The 10,033-nt window shown below is 32.7% G+C and overlaps 1 long non-coding RNA gene across 2 annotated transcripts; it reads left to right on the top strand.

Annotated features, from left to right (window-relative positions):
• The first annotated feature begins 266 nt into the window (after window positions 1–266).
• On the top strand, window positions 267–4,054 carry LOC146929898 (uncharacterized). 2 transcript variants are annotated; one of them, XR_015006189.1, is made up of 6 exons: window positions 267–488; window positions 1,185–1,289; window positions 2,120–2,432; window positions 2,974–3,050; window positions 3,131–3,338; window positions 3,618–4,054. It is a non-coding gene; the product is annotated as an uncharacterized LOC146929898 (long non-coding RNA). The 2 variants fall into 2 exon arrangements; XR_015006190.1 differs by having other exon boundaries at window positions 2,019–2,432.
• Window positions 4,055–10,033: the final 5,979 nt, after the last annotated feature.

The raw sequence follows: 10,033 nt of genomic DNA, 5'->3' as shown, positions 1-10,033 counted from the left end.
AACTAACTTAGCTATTTATACTCCTAAATATCATTGCAAACCTGATTTTAAGAAGAAAAAAAGGTATAATATATTTTCTCCATGTGTTTTTTTTTAAGAACAAACAAAATAATATTTTCCTTAAAAAAAAAAAAAATATTTCTTCATGATCTGGACCCACCAAAAATTTTCCTATCTCACACCCACAATAACTAAAAAACAAAAAAAGAAACAAAAAAAAAATCTCTTTTCCATGTATATACGATTAAGTTTCTTCGATATCTATCACTCTCACTGGATCGAAAATCAAAACACAGCCGTATCATGATCGCTCAATCCCCTCAATTCAGTTTCTGATAACACCATCGACTCAAATTGTACCTGAAACACTGGATTCGATTCAGTCACGATATGCACTGCGGCAGCGAAAACGACCACGGCGCAATAACACCCATACATCGATGGCCCCTTCAACCTAGATTTCCACGCTTCTTTGACAACACCTTGAGGTATATCATCATAGCAATTTCAGTTCACATAAATTTTCTCCCTTGTTTGATTTTACATGGGTCTTATTTGGTTTGTGTTTGAATCCATTGATTCTCAAGACAGTTGTTGTTCACTTGTTGTTTTTGCTGCAAAATTTGTAATTTTAATCAGTATGAATGTCAGTTGGATTTTGAACTGCTTTCTTGTGTTTAATGGTGCCTTATATGGGTTTATGGGTCTTGCTTTAATTTGAATTGAAAAAGTTTTGGAGTCAATTCCTGGTTTTTTATCAACTTGTGGTCAAACTGATACATCAATTTCAGTTTACATCATAAATAACTAAATGTTCCATACAGACGGAGTTGAGAACTAATCTTTGAACATATAATGCTCTAGTTGTTTTTTAGTTTGATTTTGAGCTAACAACATCCTAAGAATTCTAATAATCAAAGGTCTCTATTTATACTTTTCCATTAAACCATGAGATATGACTACGTTTTTCATAACTTAGTTTAATTCAAAGAACTCAATCAGCTCATACAAACTTGTGGAACCCCAATGGGTTTATATAGCCAAAGTTATACCAAATAGTGGTGTGGAATGCGGATCCTCTTAAAACTTGTAGAATATGTAATAAGAATGTCTATCAACTTTATCATATGTTCTTCCAATGTGTTAAATGATATGACCTGATGAAATTTGTTACCTTGATGTAGAAAATAATGCTTGTAAATGTGAAGATAATGCATTTTCAATGAACACAGAGTGGTTGTGTTTGACATGATTGGCTGCAAATGGTCAATTTGAATGAGAATATGAAGGTCAGACGACAGACTTATACTTTGGTGTTTTAGCTTTCGTTTAAGTTGATATAAAATTTACACTAATAGATCTTTTCTTGGTTAGTTGAATTTAGAGGAATAAAGTTTGTGTTAAGAATCATCAGTAGAACTTGAAAAAAAATGGAAAGAAACGAAGAGAAGATATAATTGTATTAAAGAAATTTGAAAACCATGATAATAGTAGAGAAATTTGTTTGGCCATAATTTTATGTTTCCTTGAGAAGTTTGTCTAAATTATATTGTGTAGTTGAGAGTACATAGTTATGAAACTATATAGATTGTTAGCAATGTTTGAAAGGTGTCACTAAAAATTGAGCCGGTGTGAGTTGTTTTATAGTGTGAAAACTTTAAAGCTATATGAGACTATTCAAATTAGAGTACATTCTAACTTTAATTATCAATTAGGAAAATATTCTTTCCTTGATTTTGTCATTTAGTTTCTCTTAGTTAATATTCTTTCCTTGATTAAAGTATGAGAAAAATAATTAAGAAATGTAGGAATAAAATTCGGGGACTGAATTTTTTTAGGGGGGGGGGAAGAAATGTAATATCCTCAAAATTTAGTGTATACGAAGACTCAAGCAAATGTTATATCCTCATATATGAAGACTAAAGCAAATGTTATATCGTCGTATGTTTCTATTTTGTAACTAAAAATACAATAAAATTAGTTTCTTCAAATTAATCCACTATTTGTTTTTTAACTAGGTTGTAGATTGATTAAGGCTTGCCAAACTACACTAAAAGTTTGGCGCCGGTCATGATCTTTAAAATTGGGTCCTGACACTTGTAATTTGTCCATTGAATAGTCTCAACAACTTTGAAGATTTTGATGTAAAGAAGGTGGAGTAACAAGAAGCAAAGTTGGAGAATGATTTGATTGTCAATGAATTTGAAACAATTGGCGTGCTCCAAGAACTATGTGCAGCCAAAAGGATTGTGAAGATTTTGATATAAAGAAAGTGGAGGAACAAGCAGTAGAGTTTTTTCTTTCTAATTAGGAAGGTGACTTTGTGAGCTGAGATTGACAGATCGCTTCCGTTTGAATCAATTAAGGAGGTTGTGACTCGTTTTGGTGGAAGCATGCCTTGGATACCTCTTTAACGGTTTGGCTAAGTTTTGGTATGTTTTATTGCTCTTTATCTTTCTATTTTAGTGTTTTGAAGCTATGAATTATGGATTCCTAATTATTGTGTGAATAAGGATTCCCTTTTTCTTCTCTCATTACTCCAAATATTGATATCATGCATATAGTCTTATTTATCTTCAATTATTGTGAGATTTATCCCTCTTTCGATTTTCCTTTTTCTTTAAGAGCTCATCAAATTTTTGATTGTGAGATTATTGTGAGTTTCTTATTTCAATTGTGAAATCAAGTTTCGTGATTTTAATTGATTCATTTGTTAGATCTAGATTTGTGATGATGTGTTTTATTTTTTCGATTACTTATTTCTTTGTTACATATACAAAGCAGTCGAAGAAAGCTTCTAAACAAGACAAAGAGGTCCCAAGCAATTTCTTTGTTTTAATGTTAGTTTTGCTGATAAAAATTGTTCGAATCGGTGCTCAGTGTTATTGTTTCTCGTTTTAGTGTATTGGGTTGTTGTGCTTAAATTGAATTTGATTCTGATTGTAGCTACATTATTTCTTTGTTGAATTTTAGGTCTAATTTTAGATAACGGTTCAAGAAGGAAAATCCTAGCAACAAATATGTTGATGCGGTGACTTTTCTGATCCAATGTCAGTGTTCATAATTATTTTTGTTAAATTTGAATGTTGTTTTGAGTTTTCTAATGCGATTTTCTGCGAATTTCAATTAGGTTGGCAAAGATTATGGAAAAGAATGGAAAGTGACGTCTGATATTGTGAGTATTTTGTGTTTGTTTTAATATAGTTTTATGATTATATTGCTAAGGCAGAAAAGTTGAAAGAGGAGTATGACAAGAAGAGCTCTTGAAAATTCTCGTCTTTAGTATATGAACGTTGTTGTTGGACTTTAGAGTTTTATTGCTGCAATCCCTAACCCAGGTGGTACTTTCAACCCTAGCTATGTAATTTAGGCTTTATTGTGTTTCAGTTCAACTATTGTTCTATTTGTTAATGTTTTTTTATTGGATGTTGGATTATATGAACCGTTGAACTTTATGTAGAGACAAATCAATAATAGGACGGATGGAATTAATGTCTAAATTTTATCAAGTAAAACGTGTGTGACATAGTTGACTCTAAATCAAGTGTTGGTAATTAAATGAGAAATAACACTGTCTTTATTTTGCGTGACTTTCATAATATTTCAATGGTGTGCAGTTCAATGATATAATGATTGTAATCTATGTCGCACACGATGGTGGTTGCCTTTGTTGCTTTCTTTTTGGATCTCACACTAACTCGAGAAGACGATGCAACTCGTGATGACAGCAGCTTGAAATGGTGGGAGAAGTTAAGTTTCTATGGATCTGATGTTAGGATCAATGAATTCTATAGTTTACAATGCAGACTCAATGAGATTTTTCCAGCCCTTTAAGTGATATCTTTGGCTATGGATGTTTATTTTTCACAATTTATGGCAATTTAACAATTATGAGTTTGTTCATGAGGAGGGTGTTATCGAATCAATTTTGATTTGTGTTTTGATTGGTTGTATTTTATTGTAATATTGTATTGAGTGGTTGTATTTGATTGTAAAAGTGTGTTGAATTGTTAGTACCATTAATTTGATATTTGATAGTATTTTCTTTGGACCATTAAGATGTTAATTATCTATTTAATCATATCATCATTTCAACTTTTTTTTTTTTTGCATAAAATGGCAATTATGGCAGATGAAACTGCCGTAATATTTTTTTTTAAAATAAAAAGTCATATTTAACACCTGATTTTGTCTAAAATCAGGTGTGATAAATACTTATATCACACCTGTTTTTATCACAAAACAGGTATAGTAAGTGGTTTTTACACCTGTTAAAAAACAGGTATCATATGTCAAACATATAACACCTGCTGATATAACCCCGGTTAAAAAACAGGTCTTAAATCTCTAAAAAACAGGTCTTGTATCCCTGTTTTGCGCTAGTGTGTGTGCCACTAAATTTTGGATCATATATTCCAAAAACATAAATTACGTTAAAAACCACATCAATTTTTCAAATTTTAGAATCAAGTAGGGTGCAAGTGAATGTTGGAGAGTGGAAAAAGAAATTCTCCAAAAATAGAAGGTTAGACTAAAGCCCAATTATGACCATAATTGGCCTTTTTTGAAAAGGACTATTACTTTTTCCACCCTACTCATTTCTCGCACGCTCTATTTTTTTACAAAAATGCCCATGTGATTTTCGGATTTTAGAACCCGAACTGAGTTTTTTTCTTTGTTATAGGGTTAAAAAAAATTAGTTTTTCACCAATTCGGATTTTATAATCCGAAAACCTCAAAAAATAGGGCACGTTACTTGCTTTTTTTAGATTATAGAACCGAACACCCACTAAATACTCTATTTTAGGGAAAAACAATTCGGATTATATAATCCGAATTGTACTATCACAAAATTTGAGTTTGTTTGTAACATGGATAACTAGTTTAAAGACCATATTTATCTTCATAATTCTCATTCTTCTGTTTTAGGTCATTGTTAATTGTTCTTAGTAAAAAATCCTATTTTCGGGCTACTTGATCATATTGCTCTGAAACTTCCCTAGAAAATCAGAAGAAAAAAAAAGGATCAAGACTCCCGTAGAAGGGACTTCATAGGGGACTCCGCCCCTCAAAATTCAAAATTCCATTGTTTAGACCAATTTTTCATTTTTTAATTTTTTTTCTTCATATTCTCAAAAAAATCCGAAAAAAATTTGCATTAGTTTTATTTGATTTTTTAGAATTTTTTTGGTGATATTTTATATTTTTATGATTTTATTTGACATGTTTTTATCATTTTTTACTTTGTTTTTTGGTTGTTTTTAAAAACAAAATTCAAAACTATTGAAATTGGAGAGATTCTAATTGCTGATTATACATAAGCATATTTTGGATTATAAAATCCGAACTCAGTTTGGCTGTTTTTAGATTTTATAATCTGAAAACCCAGGGATTTTTTTGAAAATTTTACAGGGTGCGCGAGAATAACAAAAGGTATAAAAAGTAATAGTATTTAAAAAGGGAAGAAGACATTCCATGAACACTAGCAGAGATCCACATTGAAATTTGCTTTGTCATGAAATTTTGCTAATATAAAGTATTTTTTTTAGGGTGCTAATATAAAGTATTATATTCCATTGAATTGACATACAATAAAAATATATTGATTGTAAACTTTTTTTTAAGTATTTTTTCAAAATAAATTAATTTTTATTTTCTTCTTTCAATGAAAAATAAATATTATTTTTTGAACGATTAATGTTAATATATAATTTTTAGAAATATTAATTGAGGAATTCAATTTCAACTAAGTGGTTATATTCAATTGATTATTGAATTTCAATTAAAGATGAATCATTCAAAACAACCTGAGTTCATATTATGACTGAAACGGATATCATTGGTTGAAGAAAAAATATATTCTGATTGTAAAATAAATTAAGTATTTTGTCAAAAAAAATTAAGTATTCTTCTCTTCTTCAAGTGAAAAATAAATATTTTTTTTGAACGATTAATGTTAATAATTAGAAATATTAATTGAGGAATTCAATTTCAAGTAAGTGGTTAAATTCATGATTATTGAATTTCAATTAAAGATAAATATTTTTTTTCCTTCATTTTTTTTAGGTAAGCCAGGAGAAAGGACATACATCAAGAGGAAACAACGACATCCCAACTAGGTTGGCACCTTGTGAAACATGCATCCTATGCCGCCAAACTCAGAAAAGATATTATTAAAAAAGAGGGAAAAACATATACAAGAGGGTGGACTAGACTAAAACCCTCAAAAGTTGAAAATCAAAGAAAAAGAAAAGAAGAAGAAGAAAAGGGCAGTAGACTATGGAAATATGTAGTTAAACAACAATAGGTTGGTCTTTTAGGTTTGTAAACAAGTACTGAAATGATTCCATTGAAATTCCTCTCCATATATTCTTAAACTTCTTTGCATACAAAACATAAAAACCTACCAATATCATAGGTATCCATAGTGAAATCGAAGTTGTAACTGGTCCACCTATGAAATTCAAACCTGTTCATTGAACAAATCCATATGCAATAATTCCAACATGAATCAATGTTGGGATAGCTGAAAGGATAACCTACAGATTTTCTTTGTAGAAATCTCAACATGTTTTGCAAGATGCTATATGAGAAACTTCATATAGAGTGCTGTTGTTCTAGCAATGTCTTGAGATTGAGGATGTAACACTAGAAACTTCATATAAAACCATATAATTGATATAATCAATGAAAAAATTAAAGATAAAATGCACGAGCCTTGTAAGTAAATTCCCAACATGTGATATTCCTTGGCACCAAATCATGTCCACATAGTGTTTCTAGTGCACCACTTAAACCAACCTCGAGTATTCCAATAGAGGACTTGGGTTGCTGTGATGAACTAAAATTTCACTTTGCGTGAGCATGCTATTGCCTTCGAACATGACAGAACCTGTGTTACCATTGTGAACTACCGCATCTGCCAAAAAATTAAACTGAACCGCAAGCATGTTACTGCCTTCAGACATGACAGAACTTGCGTTACCATTAACCTGCTGAACTAACAGATCTTCCAGAATAGCAGACTAAACCGCGAGCTGCTCAGAAGTACCAATGGCCGTAACAACAGAAATTTTGGCTTGTGAGTGCAGGTGGGGTGAACATGTATGCACCTCAGATTGTGATTCATTGAGATGGGCTAGCGAGGAGCTCATCTCCCTCTAGCGTTCCAATAAAGAACATTCATTGGTCAGTTAGAGATGGATCACCCCATGAGGGGGTTCTATACGGCGGATTCCCAAGAATTTGTGCCTTCAACTGTTTTTTCTTTTTTGGATATAACCGGAGTGAAAATTTCCTCTGCTGTGCGTTGGTCATATTCCTGAATTTTGTTCCATAAATTTAAGTCACGTTGAATGACAAGATTGGGGTGCTGTTCTGCCAAGATTTCCACAGGGATGTCCGCTTGAATGCGAGAAAATGCTTGCTGGAAAGGTGCGGAGCTGTGATGCTCCCCCATGTTTGTGTCAGGTTCATGGGAGCTGCTGGTGTATACCTGCTGAACCGCCATATCACCTTGCTGTGCACCTGATGCCTTGCGGTACTGTCATCCATTCCACACAAATCCTCGGGCGACTCAAAGTGGAAATCATAATAACCTTTTCCAAGCGGCACCATTTTCCACTTGTGAGCAAGCTTCCAAAGCGATGTTGGTCTATATCGCTAAGCTAGAGCGCGGGGGGGGGGGGGGGGGGGGGGGCTTTTTGAAAAAGTTTTTCCGGAGTTTGATAAAACGCAATTTTAACGAAATCGACCATTGGAGTCGTGCTCGAACAATCACAACAATAAGCAAAAAGATAAACTTATGTGCAAATATTTTTTTTTTTTAACTAGTGATGCAAAGCATCACAAAATATCATATATAAAAAGAGAGAGAAATACAAAACGGATAGGTTGGAGGACTATACCAAAGCCAACCTTCAAAAATTTACAAATCTGTAGTTAGGAAGTCCTAACTTGTTCCTAATCATTTCCTGTCTAATCTCATTTGGAGCTTCATCCCACCATATTGTATCATTGATAGATAAGCCCATATTAGCCAAAAGATCAGCACAAGTGTTTCCCTCTCTAAAGATGTGACTAATTATGAAATTCATTTGTCTGGCCTTGATCAAACAGTTAGACCATCTATTTCTTATGTGCCAAGGAACAATGAAAGATGATGAAAATGCAAGCATAACAATTTTTGAATCTGTTTCTAACCAAAAATTCCTCCAACCTTTTTCATGAGCAACCTCTATGGCAATCATTGCTGCACTGAATTCTGCCATGATGGCTGAACCAGGCCCTAGGTTACTTGCAAAACAACCCATACAGTCAGCATCAGAGTTTCTAAAAATTCCACCACAAGAAGATTGCATTTGATTGGAAATTGAAGCGCCATCTGTGTTACATTTAGTCCAATTTTGATAAGGTGGAGACCAAATGACTTCTTTAATCAAGGGAGCATTAGGAGGATGCACTTTAATGCTAAAATGCTTCAAAATTATAAAATCTTGCATAAGATTCAATGTAGAATTGAGTGATTCACAATACAAATCTTATTTACAATCAAACTTTAATGTGCTTTGAACAATTTACAAAACTTTAGACAATTTTAATACCAAACCTATATGAAAAATAATACCAAGCTATCAATTGAAAACGCAATGCATATGAAATTGAAGAATTGGATAGAACTTGCACTCAATTGATCTAAGAAAAATGACTAAAACCTAATTCAACGAATTAGATTAACTTTTGATGAAAAACAACTTAGATCAACACTAGCAATTATTCTAACAAATATTACATTTTGTCCAACCAATCTCCTTGAAAGAACCAACTTAGAGTCCCTACTAGCACTCTAGCAAATAAACGTGACTCAATGTACAAAGTGATTCTAAGAAAAAGTGTTTAATTTTGAAGAATTTTTGTGCAATGAGTTTTTGAGACCTAGAGAGAATATTTGCAAATAATTCAATACTTTTGGGGTTATGAGGAAGTGAGTATATATAGAAAGTGAGGGCAAGTGCAAATTTTTGCACACAAACAACTGTGTGAATCCATTCACTAAATGAGTGAATCGATTCAGACCATAAAAGGCAAAAACTAAAAAAGGAAAAAATGTTATGAAAAATGATGCGTATCAATCAAGTTTTGAAACGATTCAAAATGACCCGGATGAAGATTGATACAATTCAAATTATTCTAAATCGATTCATGCTAAGTCAGAAAGTTTGATGATACGATTTAGACATTTTAGATACGATTCAGAGTAAATATGAGTAAGAGACCAAATGTGAATCAATTCAATTTAAAGTGAATCGATTCAGATAGAGAACAACACAATTTTTGATAAAAGGTGCAATATTCTTGAGACACAAGCAAGAAAACCCAAGAATACCTATGTGCAAGGCCAGTTGAAATACTTGGGTGCTTTAACAAGATTCTAAGACATGACTATCAAATAATAAACATGCTAGACTAAAAACATAAACAGGGTAAGTACACAAGCCAACATCATCAAAATAACTAGCTACAGGCTTTAACAGAGACTATCTTCGCAGCCAAATCCCACACCGTATAAGGTTTATCACCTTTAACCAAAGTCAGACGTCCCGTAGAGCGTTTCGACAATCTTCAACGTCTTTTGTGTATTCTTCCTGCCCTATTCTAATGCAAAGTGCGTCCCATTTGATGCTGGGTATTGGAAGGGGAGTGTCATCAAAGGTCCTGTTAGGGACAATGACAATGAGCAGAATCCAAAACATTCTAGGAGGGAATTCGTGTTTGAGCTGGTGTTGAAATAGAAACCGGCACCACAAGTTCAACCTTCCAATCAAACATGGCAAGGCAGCCTGAAGTGTGGCTAGACTTATGTAGAGAGTAGTTGAAACCGCGAACCAAAGAGAGCAATAAAAATAGGAATTGCAGTAGTGCAGGGAATCATAGATCGCAAAACCCTAGTAGAGGCATCGCCACCAAAGTTGGAGAATTGATTTTTTTCAAGATAAATAATTCAAAACAACCCGAGTTCATATTTTTTTTATTT

Source organism: Medicago sativa, chromosome 4, assembly GCF_051527215.1.
Source record: "Medicago sativa cultivar Bolivia chromosome 4, Bolivia_mono, whole genome shotgun sequence".
In the NCBI taxonomy this organism is placed as follows: Eukaryota; Viridiplantae; Streptophyta; class Magnoliopsida; order Fabales; family Fabaceae; genus Medicago; species Medicago sativa.
Note: the sequence above shows the minus strand (reverse complement) of the source record. Positions and strands in the feature narration are given on the sequence as shown.